The sequence below is a fragment of the Toxotes jaculatrix genome, chromosome 13 (assembly GCF_017976425.1).
Source record: "Toxotes jaculatrix isolate fToxJac2 chromosome 13, fToxJac2.pri, whole genome shotgun sequence".
Lineage (NCBI taxonomy): Eukaryota > Metazoa > Chordata > Actinopteri > Toxotidae > Toxotes > Toxotes jaculatrix.
Genome location: NC_054406.1, coordinates 26,218,638 through 26,230,937, shown reverse-complemented (window position 1 = coordinate 26,230,937; position 12,300 = coordinate 26,218,638). Strand labels below are relative to the sequence as shown.

General features: G+C 42.0%; 1 pseudogene; it reads right to left on the bottom strand.

The window, feature by feature from the left end:
* Window positions 1-2,266: 2,266 nt before the first annotated feature.
* On the bottom strand, window positions 2,267-12,099 carry LOC121191523 (annotated as a pseudogene).
* Window positions 12,100-12,300: the final 201 nt, after the last annotated feature.

Here is a 12,300-nt window from a genome sequence, read left to right as displayed (position 1 = left end):
GGTCAATTTAAAACTTTTTAAAATATTATTTCAAATAAAAGAAAGTTTGGGTTTTAATAAGTTTTAAAAGTCAGTTGGGGCCCTGCCCTGGCAGGCCTACCCACCAAGGCTACCATCTAAACTGGGAACTTTTTCTGGAGAGGAAAGGAGACCGAAAAAAAACTCTTTAAAGAACTATTCTCCTCTATTACCAGTAGTAGGTTCATCTCATTTTTACATTGTTGTATTGGTATGTTTAGATTTAACATTTAAAGGCCATGCGACCACCCACTTTGGATCCAACAGGTCAGCAGACGATGCCATTTTCACAGCCCTCCACACAGTATTGCTCCACCTGGAACAACAAGGAGCATACGTACGACTGCTGTTTGTGGATTACAGTTCTGCTTTTAATACCATCCTCATTTTTACATTGTTGTATTGGTATGTTTAGATTTAACATTTAAAGGCCATGCGACCACCCACTTTGGATCCAACAGGTCAGCAGACGATGCCATTTTCACAGCCCTCCACACAGTATTGCTCCACCTGGAACAACAAGGAGCATACATACGACTGCTGTTTGTGGATTACAGTTCTGCTTTTAATACCATCCTACCCAGCAGACTGTTCTCAAAGATGTCCGACCTAGGCCTCCAGCAAAACATCTGCCTATGGAGAAGAAATGGTCATCATCAGATGATTCTCTTTGCTGATCCTTGCTTTCTAGTTCTGTTGTTTCAGGTATGTCAGGGCTGTAATTACAACATAATTACTTCAGTTTATTTGAATATTTTTGAATACACAGACTTCAAACTTATATTAAATCACAAAAAGGATACTTTAATATTTTAGCAAACTCAGTAACTATGTTTTAGGCTTACCATAACTGACAGGCAATAAATCATCCACACAAATGTAATAAAATATAATACATTTGGACTTACCAGTCTCTATTACATCTGCTCTGTCAGTCCAGGAGGTCTTGAACTTAGGTAAGAGGACTGCAGCAGCAGCCAACTCTGGATCATCTGTCCAAAACGCTTCTGCAGGCCATGCTGCAGGGCTCTGATCAGTGGTGTGCAGGTCTTGCTTGATGCCTCCAGTCTGTTGAGTTTGGATAGAAGCTGGTGGATTACAGGCAACAGCCATCCCATATAGGTATTGGACTCTGACTGCAGGATGCTTGAAGCTTTCACCAGTGGCTTCATGGTGATACAATACTCCTTGAGGAATGCAACTTCTGGACTCAGCCTGGAAGATAAAACTTGTATGACAAAGCCAAATCATGACTATAATAGGGAAAGACTACATACATGTTATCTAATATCACTCACATTTTCACCTTGAATTGGTCACATACACTCCTGATGGCTTCTTCCCCCCTCTCATCAGTGATGTGTATTATCCTTTCAGTGGCAAGATAGGTTGAATTCCACTGTGTTGCATTGTGGCGAATGATCTGCAGTCCACACTTGTCCTCTATCACTTAATTGGCCAAATGAGATGGTCCAGTTTTGTTCCAAATGCCCTGGCATTTGGCAAAGGCTGCATGGAGAAGCCTCTTGTGTCATTCATACACTCTGCTGGTGCGGCATCTGTTGTTGCCACAATATTTAGCAGGTGACTTGCACATCGTTGATGAGGGGGTAGTTGATATTCCATACCAGAATCTTCATCCAGGATTGTGCTTGCATCATGATATTCAACTTGGTCACTCACATCAGGAGCATCCAAATCTCCTTCATCCTCATCTACCTCTAAGTTGGATCCACTATCAGTTGTGGTCCTTACAACTTTGTCTCTAATCTTGTATTGGCAGTGGACATCATCAGGAGCACCAGCAACACTGTCAAATGTATGAGACCCTCTCAATCTTTTGCATGAAAGAGCTGCAGATCTTCTTCCCAATAACTCTTCCTCTATCCAATGGCAAGTGACACCAAGGTAAGTTTTTTTGATGAGCTGACACAGGTGACACAGGGTATAAAAAAAATGATGGGCATAAATGAGCTCTGGACTAACTTACAACCAGAGGATGCACTGTAAAACATTACAACAGTGTAATGAACTTGTAAAAATTAATGATGTAAAACATAAAAAGCAGCAGATGTATTGTAAAGTGAAAGTTAGGCTGCACTGCTAAAACATAGCAACCAGGGTGTCAACATGGAAAACATCACAAGGGAAAGGACTGTCAGAAATGTGTGATGCAGTGTGAAAATGAAAACGACCAATGACAACATCAGCAGTAAAAGTACACAAGTATTATCAGCAGCCAGAGGATTCACTGTAAAACATGAAAAACTGGGTGAAAACCAGGTATACACTGTAAAAATGACACATGAAGCTGAAAAACTCTTTAAACATTTTTCAAATAAACTTCACAGCTTCTTGTTTTAGTCAAATTTCAGCTGCTGGTTTTCACTCTCATCTTTTCTGAGTCTTTTAAAATTCATAGAATGGAGGCTCAAACTCTTCAGAGTAGTCAGGAGCTTTCTAACGGTAAACCTCTGAAAGACAGTTTGACAAGTTTCTATCTTTGTTTTTCTCAGATCTTTCAAATAAACTGGCAGCATTTTACTTTGAACTGAATCAGCTCAGTTTGCTTTAATGTGAAAGGACAAGATCAAGTCAGCAACATTTTTCTCCTGTAATAATCGTAGCTTCCATCTTTAAAGGATTGAAAGAGGAAGAAGTTTACAAGGAATCATTTAGAAGAGTTTAACAAATAAACTGCTTTAATACATGAATCTGAAAAGGTGTGTGTGAGTGAAAGAGACGGACATGTACAGACTGAACTATCTGTTCAACAGTGAGAGAGGAGACTCTCTGCTACACTCTACACAGAGACACTGAGGAACCAGACGACCAGAAGTCAAACCCAAACCCAGGATACAGAGGTTCAGTGAATGTGGTGTTGAAGGTGTAGAGGCGGATCAGTGAGTAAGATGAGACTCTGTAGAAGGACAGAGAGCCAGCAGGACAGTCCACATACACTGCTACTCTGTGAGAGACAGAGGAAGATGATGAAGAGGAGGAGGAGACATTTGTTATTCTGTTATTGTGCCAAACAGAGTAACCACCATCAGAGCAGATCAGACTCCAGGACTGATCATTCTCTCCAAACAAGCAGTTTTCTCTGTTTCCTTTCCTTCTGATTCCTCTGTAACTCACTGATATATAAACCTCTCCTCTCCACTCGACCTCCCAGTAACAGCGACCAGTCAGACCATTACTACACAGCAGCTGAGGCCACTGGTCAAATCTGTCTGGATGATCAGGATATGACTGATCCTCCTCCACATGTGTCACCTTCCTGTTGTTGTCAGACAGTTTGAGGTTTCTGTTTACTGTGTTTGTGTCGATGGTGAGTTCACAGAAATCTGATGGAGAGAAGAAGACACAACACAGCTGCAGTTATTGATCTATCACCTGATCATTGATTGACACTTTGAAGATGGTTGAGTGTGAGCTGCTTTGTTTTCAGGAATCAAATGAAAACCACACTTACACTTCCTCGGACCTGGTCTCAACCATCGGACTCCACCAGACTCCACCCTGAAAGGAGGAGGGGGGTCAGACCAGCACGTTCTCTTTCAGCATGCAAACATGGACATTACATGGCTCTCATACACAGATGGTTTGATTATTCTGTTCATTCAGCAAAGAGACAAAGGACCTGGAGTCCTTATTTTGGAATTATACGGAGCAGGGAGGTGACATGGAGGAAAGATTTCATCATTTGTCTTCTCCATTTGATATCACTTTTGGTGTCAGACACAACAAAAGATCTCACAATGATAAGATCAGGATCTCAGAGAGGTTCAGCTGATTATTGATCATGGATATTTTAGAAGACAGGGACATGATCAGAGACCTGATTTCATTTCCTCCTTGGTTTGAGACACTGGCAGATGAATGTCTCTGAGCAGTGTAGATGGTCTTATTATTGTTGGGATGTTATTATTAGTGTGTCAGCACTGAACAGGTATCTAAAGTCTTTGGGGTTGTTGTGGTGAAAGCACTCTGAGTGCTCAAAGTGGCTCTGTTGGTTCAGGAGCAGTTCAACCAGCTGCAGCTCAAATGTTTCCACGCTGGCTTTGTGCTGATGCAGCATGAAATCCAGTCTGAGAAAGTCCTGCTCAGGTCACAGAAAACAGCTGACCACACCTGATTTAATGATTGTCACATATTTTCTCTTAAATATGACAGTGAGTCATGATGAGATACTGAAGTCAGAATTAGAGAAAACCCTTCTTTGTGTTGTTGTTGAATTCAAAGCACTTCTGTAGAGATCTGTCATCAGCTGTGACACACTAAATGTTTCCAGCTCTTCCTCCTCTATCACACACTGTCTGTGGCTGCAGCAGGCCTCTTCATACCTGAGGGTGTCCAGTCTCCAGTGTGGATCCTTCAGTCCAGCAGACAGCAGCTTCACTCCTGAGTCTCCTGGATGATTGTAGATCAGGTCCAGCTCTCTCAGATGGGAGGGGTTGGAGCTCAGAGCTGAGGCCAGAGAAGCACAGCCTTCCTCTGTGATCAGACATCCTGACAGCCTGCAGACACACAACATCACACAAGAACCCTCTGTCAACACCTGCTGCTCTGTTTTGTTGTTCTTTTTTGTTCAAATGATGAATAAAATTATGAATACTTTCCAGAGTCTAGAAAGTTCTGTTGAATTTTAGTAAAATTTACTTTGCACAGTCCTACTGTTGGCTGTTCATCCACTGATGTAAATCAGATATGAGACAATCATCAGCTAAACAGGTTGATGGATCCTGACCTGAGAGTCTCCAGGGTACAGTGTGGACTCTTCAGTCCAGCAGACAGAAGCTTCACTCCTGAATCCTGCAGGTCATTGTTACTCAGGTCCAGGTGTCTCAGACTAGAGGACTGGGAGCTGAGAACTGAGGACAGAGCTTCACAGCTTCTCTCTGAGAGGTTACAGCTGCTCAGTCTGAAGAGGAAACGATGAAGAAAAAGTCAAATAACATTTGTGTTTAAAGGACAATCAAAAGAATAAAACTCTCAGTTTGTTCATTTCTGGTATCTGGTGGCAACTGGCGTGATCGCTCTTTGTTCTGGCTTATTGCTTGGTCTGCGTTGGTGGCTAATCCCGGTCCTCCTCACTCCTCCTCTCCTACAGGAAGACGCCTGCCAATCTGGGCACACAGTTTGCCTGGATAATAAAGTAAGGGAACACTGCTTCTTTGCCAGTGGCTGCTTCACCGATTCTCAGCGTGCGTTTTTGGGATTGTTTTCTACTAACCTGTTCTCTGCTGCTGGTGGTGTGTACTGCTACCTTCTACTGCTAACTGCTAGTTGCTTTGTTGCTAGCTGTATTGCTGCTGGTCGCCGCTTTCTTTTTTCCCTGTTGTTGGTTTCTGGTCTGACCGTCTGTAGAAGTGATTGCTTGGCTCCTGGCTCACCGGTTGCCAACTTTGTCCTTTGTTTTACTTTGTGAACACATTTTTCATTTATATTAACATTCCCTGGGTGAAATTCCCAAGGTGGCGTTTAAGTCTTAATAAATTTACTACACCACCCTTGTGTCGCCACATCTGTCTCCTCTCAGTCACTTGTCCTACTTTCTTCTCTTCAGCGACTAATTATCCACTCTTCATTAATTCATTCACCAGTGGTGCTCAGGCACTTAAAACTCCCTCTCTTCTTAGCGGCTTTCTCACAAAAAAACACAACTGTGTTCATGCTTTTCACTTCTACTTGTTACTTTAGCTTATCAGCCAGCAATGGCTTCTCTCTCTCACTCTTCTGCTCTCTCCTGCTCATTGTGCTGTTCAGTTATTCCTCTGGCTCCTTTTGTGATAATGGTAAATGTAATATGTGTAGTTTATTTGCAGTGATGGAAGCAAGTCTTAGAGAATTGGAAGCACAGCTCTGCACCACAGAAAGCCAGTTGTTAGCTGCGGTAGTTAGCCAGCCCCTAGTAGTGCTCCCACTGTAGCCCTTATTCTCCCTGCCCCGGCTGCTATGGAGCTGTTGGGGGAGGGAGGATAGGCCAGAGCGGCTGGGTGACTGTCCTAGGTAGGAAGCTTAGCCTTAAGCAGAAGCCCACGGTTCACCACCAACCTGTTCGCGTTTCAAACAGGTTTTCCCCCTCAGCGACACACCCGCTGAGAAACCAACTCTGGTTATTGGCAGCTCTATTTTGAGAAACATGAAATTAGCCACACCAGCGACCATAGTGAAATACATTCCTGGGGACTGAGCTGGCAACGCTGAATCCTATTTAAACCTGCTGGCTAAGGATAATCGTAAATATAGAAAAACTGTTATTCATGTCGATGGTAATGACACCCAATCACACCAGTTGGAGGTCACTAAAATTAATGTGGAGTTGGTGTGTACATATGCAAAGATGAGGTCAGACTCCATAGTTTTCTCTGGGCCCCTGCCGAATCTGACCAGCAATGACATGTTTAACGGCATGTCATCATTCAACAGCTGGCTGCTGAGGTGGTGTCCAGCAACCGATGTGGGCTTTGTACATAGTTGTCAGACTTTCTGGGAGACCTGGTACTGAGACCTGGTCTGATTAGGAGAGGTGGCATCCATCCCACTTTGGACAAAGCAGCTCTCATATCTACAAATCTGGCTGAGTTTATTAGTAGTCCAAAACCAAGACAACCTCGAGTTGAGATCAGGAGGCAGAGTTGCAGTCTCACACACTTCTCTGTGCTCCCATTAGAACAGTCACCCACCCAAAACCCTATAGAGACTATGTCTGCCCCCCAACCACCTTTAATGTTTTAAATCAAAAGTAAACAGAAGAGGAGTTAGTCATAAATACCTAATAAAAATTAAGACCACCTCTGCTAAAGTAAACAACAACTGCAGAGTTAAATGTGGACTATTGACCATTAGATCTCTGTCATCCAGATCTGTTTTAGTAAATGATTTAATTTCAGATTATCAGTTTGATTTATTCTGTCTCACTGAAACCTGGCTATGTCAAGATGATTATGTCAATCTAAATGAATCCACTCCTCCCAGTCACTTTAATACTCACATTCCTCGAGGCTCTGGCTGAGGAGTTGGAGTGGCAGCCATTTTCAACTCTAGTCTCTTAATCAACCCTAAACCTAAACTCAATTATAACTCATTTGAAAGCCTTGTTCTTAGGTTTTCTCATCCAACCTGGTAAACATTACAGCCAGTTCAGTTTGTTATAGTGTACCACCCTCCAAGGCCATACATACAGTTCCTGTCTGAGTTTTTATCAAGTTTAGTTCTCAGTACAGGTGAAGCCATTATTGTTGGTGATTTCAATATTCATGTGGATGCTAACAATGATAGCCTTAGCTCTGTGTTTATCTCATTATTAGACTCAGGTGACTTCTCTCAAAGTGTAAATAAACAAACTCATTGTCTTAACCACACCCTCAAACTTGTTCTGTCATATGGCATTGAGATTGAACATGTAACAATCTTCCCACAGAATCCTCTGTGGGAAGTGGCATTTGAATCTGTATTATTGAACTACACACCATTAGACAAAAATGTCTTTCCTAGATGTTGATCTGATGGTGCTGTGGCTAAATTTAAGGAAGTGATTCCATCAGTACTTAACTCAGTGTCATGCCTCAATATAACAGAGGACTCCTGCGCTGACTTCAGTCCCTCTCAAATTGATTTGAACACATAGAACAAGACATCATTTATGCTGTTGTTTGCTGTGGAAATGTATTTTTTTCCTTTTGTTTCTTTGTTCTTCTGATATCTTTGGACAAATTTGGGCATCCCCCATTCAGTCCTTATTCTCAAGCAAGTTCAGTAATCTTTGTGGATTGGGATTTGTAGTGGATTTACTTTCAACAGATTAGTTGCTCATTTTTTTTTGAGTTGCATTGTGTTGGACTCTTGAGTTTGTTGTGTTTCTTTATCTAACTATAAATATATATATATATATATATATATATATATATATATATATATATATATATATATATATATATATATATATATATATATATATATATATTTGTTTGTAATTGCCCCACACAAGATTTATTAATTTGTTTTCTGGGACACATATACACAAACAAAGACTAATAGGTAGCTGACCAACCTGACGGATGTCTTATTTTTTTCTTTTAAGCTATCAACCAACAGCCACACACAGCCTTGCTGTCCAGGGATCACCTGCACTCCTTCTGGGCGAGTAGACAGCCTGTTGGACTTTTAACTTGACCAACCTAAGTAGATTGTTATTTATTTATTTATTTTTTAGTTTACTTTTGTAATAAAGATATACATACATAAATACATACATACATACACACACACACACACACACACATATATATATATATATATAAAGTCAAGCCTAAAATTATTCATACCCCTGGCAATTTTTGACTTAGAGTCAAAGGTCCATGTCTGTGTGTGTTTTGTGTTTTTTTTAAACTAATTTAATTCTCTTGGTTTTGTTGTGGCTGTGTTATACACTATCACGGTCACTCCAATCGGTGACAAAAGCATAAATGAGTTTGTGTATCTCAGCCAGAGTTCATATATGTGAGCTTGAAAAAATATGAAGCTAAATAAAAACACAATAGACAGAAAAAGTAAAAGATTGTATAAACTGTGAAAATTTGATATGGGCCTCTCTAAAGTCAGCATTGATGGGCTCAAGAAATATCTGCAGCCATTTCAAACAAACTGGAACATGATCTGACCTCAGAGTCTCCAGTCTACAGTGTGGACTCTTCAGTCCAGAAGACAGAAGCTTCACCCCTGAATCCTGCAGCTTGTTGTTACTCAGGTCCAGGTGTCTCAGACTAGAGGACTGGGAGCTGAGAACTGAGGACAGAGCTTCACAGCTTCTCTCTGAGAGGTTACAGCTGCTCAGTCTGAAGAGGAAACAATGAAGAAAAAGTCAAATAACATTTGCGTTGAAAGGACAATCAAAGGAACAAAACTCTCAGTTTGCTCTGCAGCTCACAGCAAACTAACAGACCTGCATTTGAAAACTGGGCCAAACATCAAACACAGATTTGTTGAGTGAAGCAGAAATATCAGCTCTTTATCCACCTGCTAACCAATGAGGAGTTTCTACATTGATGATCATCTTTCATTGGCTCTGATTCAAATCCTTTCTGTTTTATTCTCAACAACTTGGAGACATGACAGTTAAATATGACACAATGAGTAATGAACAGACATGTACAGTCAAGGCCGTAAGTATTTGGACAGTTAGACATGTTATGTTATTTGGGCTCTCAGCACATTCACTTTATAATATAATAATGGATACTACAGTCAGTACTACAGTCATTCAAATCCTTTCTGTTTTATTCTCAACAAGTTGGAGACATGACAGTTAAATATGACACAATCAGTAATGAACAGTCCAATTCATCTGTTTTTTGCACCAATGACAAAACGTCAAATTCCTTGTATGTGTAACATACCTGGCAATAAAAGTTTTCTGATTCTGATTCTGATTGCAAAAATCTGATGAGTTTGTTTCACTTCATGTGTATTTGTCCAGTTACTTTTGAACCACTAAAAGGGCTGAATCTCCCACACAGTTCTTTCTATACTGATGTCAACCTGCTCAAATTAAAGCTGAGACATGGCTCTTTAATGTAGGATCCATTATTTTAATTCAGATTCAATGTGATGAAGCTCAGAGCTCAGAGATGATGATCAGGAATTAAAGAAGAGGGGAATTTATTTTCCCTCCTGCTGAATAAAATAACAGTCTTTATATAATGATGAATAAATCCAACTATCTATACACTTACAGAGCTTTGTTAGAGGCTTTGACAACTGGCAGCAGCTTCAGAAGAGCCTCCTCTGAAGCAGAGTATTTCTTCAGGTCAAACACGTCCAGATCTTTTTCTGATGACAGTAAGATGAAGACCAGAGCTGACCATTGAGCAGGAGACAGTTCATCTGCTCCATTAGAGAATGATCATTCAGTTCATTCAGACAGTGGAACAGGTTGATGCTTTGCTCTGCAGAGGGAGTCTCTTCAATCTTCTTCTTGATGTACTGGACTGTTTGCTCATTGGTCTGTGAGCCACTTCCTGTCTGTGTCAGCAGACCTTGTAGGAGAGTCTGATTGGACAGAAGTGAAAGACCCAGGAGGAAGCGGAGGAACAAGTCCAGGTGTCCATTTGGACTCTGTAAGGCTTCGTCCACAGCCCTCTGGTAGAATCTTTCAGGATCAGGTTTGTCTCCAAACAGGTTAGACCACAGGGAAGTTGATTGTTCTTGTGACAGCAGATTTACTCCAGAGTTGATGAAGGTCAGATGGACATGAAGAGCAGCCAGAAACTCCTGAAGACTCAGATGGACGAAGCAGAACACCTTGTCCTGGTACAGTCCTCTCTCCTCTTTAAAGACCTGTGTGAACACTCCTGAGTACACTGAGGCTGCTCTGATATCGATGCCACACTCTGTCAGGTCTGATTCATAGAAGATCAGGTTTCCTTTCTGCAGCTGCTCAAAAGCCAGTTTTCCCAGAGACTTAATCATCTTCCTGGTCTCTGGACTCCAGTGTGGATCTGTCTCAGCTCCTCCATCATACTTAACATTCTTCAGTTTGGACTGAACCACCAGGAAGTGGATGTACATCTCAGTCAGGGTCTTGGGCAGCCCTCCTCCCTCTTTGGTTTTCAACACATCCTCCAGAACTGTAGCAGTGATCCAGCAGAAGACCGGGATGTGGCACATGATGTGGAGGCTTCGTGAAGTCTTGATGTGGGAGATGATCCTTCTGACCTGCTCCTCCTCTCTGAACTTCTTCCTGAAGTACTCCTCCTTCTGTGGGTCAGTGAACCCTCTGACCTCTGTCACCATGTCAACACACTCAGGAGGGATCTGATTGGCTGCTGCAGGTCGTGTGGTTATCCAGAGGCGAGCAGAGGGAAGCATTTTCCCCCTGATGAGGTTTGTCAGCAGCACATCCACTGAGGTGGACTCTGTAACATCAGTCAGGATCTCAGTGTTGTGGAAGTCCAGAGGAAGTCGACACTCATCCAGACCGTCAAAGATGAACAGAACCTGGACCTCTTCAAACCTGCAGAGTCCTGCTTCTTTGGTTTCAGTAAAGAAGTGATGAACAAGTTCCACCAAGCTGAACTTTTTCTCTTTTAGCACATTCAGCTCTCTGAACGTGAATGGAAATGTGAAGTGTGTGTCCTGGTTGGCTTTGTCTTCAGCCCAGTCCAGAGTCAACTTCTGTGTTAAGACTGTTTTCCCAATGCCGGCCACTCCCTTTGTCATCACTGTTCTGATTGGTCCATCTCTTCCAGGTGAGGCTTTAAAGATGTCTTCTTGTCTGATGCTTGTTTCTGGTCTGGCTGGTCTCCTGGATGCTGTTTCAATCTGTCTGACCTCATGTTCATCATTGACCTCTCCAGTCCCTCCCTCTGTGATGTAGAGCTCTGTGTAGATCTGATTCAGAAGGGTTGGGTTTCCTGCTTTAGAGATCCCCTCAAACACACACTGGAACTTCTTCTTCAGAGCAGATTTAAGTTTACGTTGACAAACTGGAACAACATGTCCTGAATGAACAAACAAGAAACAACATCAATGACTGATTCATAAAGAAAACATGACATATTCATCCCCCTAAAGAACACACATGAACATATTTCCCTCCATGTCTTGAGACGTTAGTAAATGTCCCATTTGTCCATCATGTTGAATCTTTAGAGAAATCCTCTTACTGCTGTGCAGACAGTCAGCCAGCTCCTCCTGCTTCATTCTCCTCAGGAAGTTCACTGTGATCTTCACAAAAGCCTCTCTGCTGCTCCTCCTCTGCTCTTCATCCTCACCATCCAACACGTCCTCATCCTCCCTCTGGCTCTCTGAGCATTCTGGGTAATCTGGACTCACAACCTTCTGGATCTTCTTCAGCTCCTTCTTCACAAAAGTGACAATGTTCTCCTCCAGCAGCTGGAACAGAAAACTATATGAATCACACAATCAAAGTAAAACCATGGAGCCAAACATCAGATCCATGTTGGACACACTGACAATCCACTGCTCTAAAAAGTGCAGCATGGAGATTATTGTCAACACAACAGATGTCAAAGTAGTTGTTGTCCATGTACAGACCATAAACATGGAGTCCAGGTGTGTTTGATGCTGCTGGGCAGACTGAGCACTGGGAACCTCTGAGCTCTCCTGGTCCACTCTGTGGAGGAATCATGAAGAATTAGCTCAAACAAGCAATCACTTCTGTACCTCATGACCTAGAGTCATCACAACAAGTCCACCTTTTAAATGATGAGTTTTAAGGACTCACACTGGGTTTGACAGAAGTCTCACCTCTGCTAC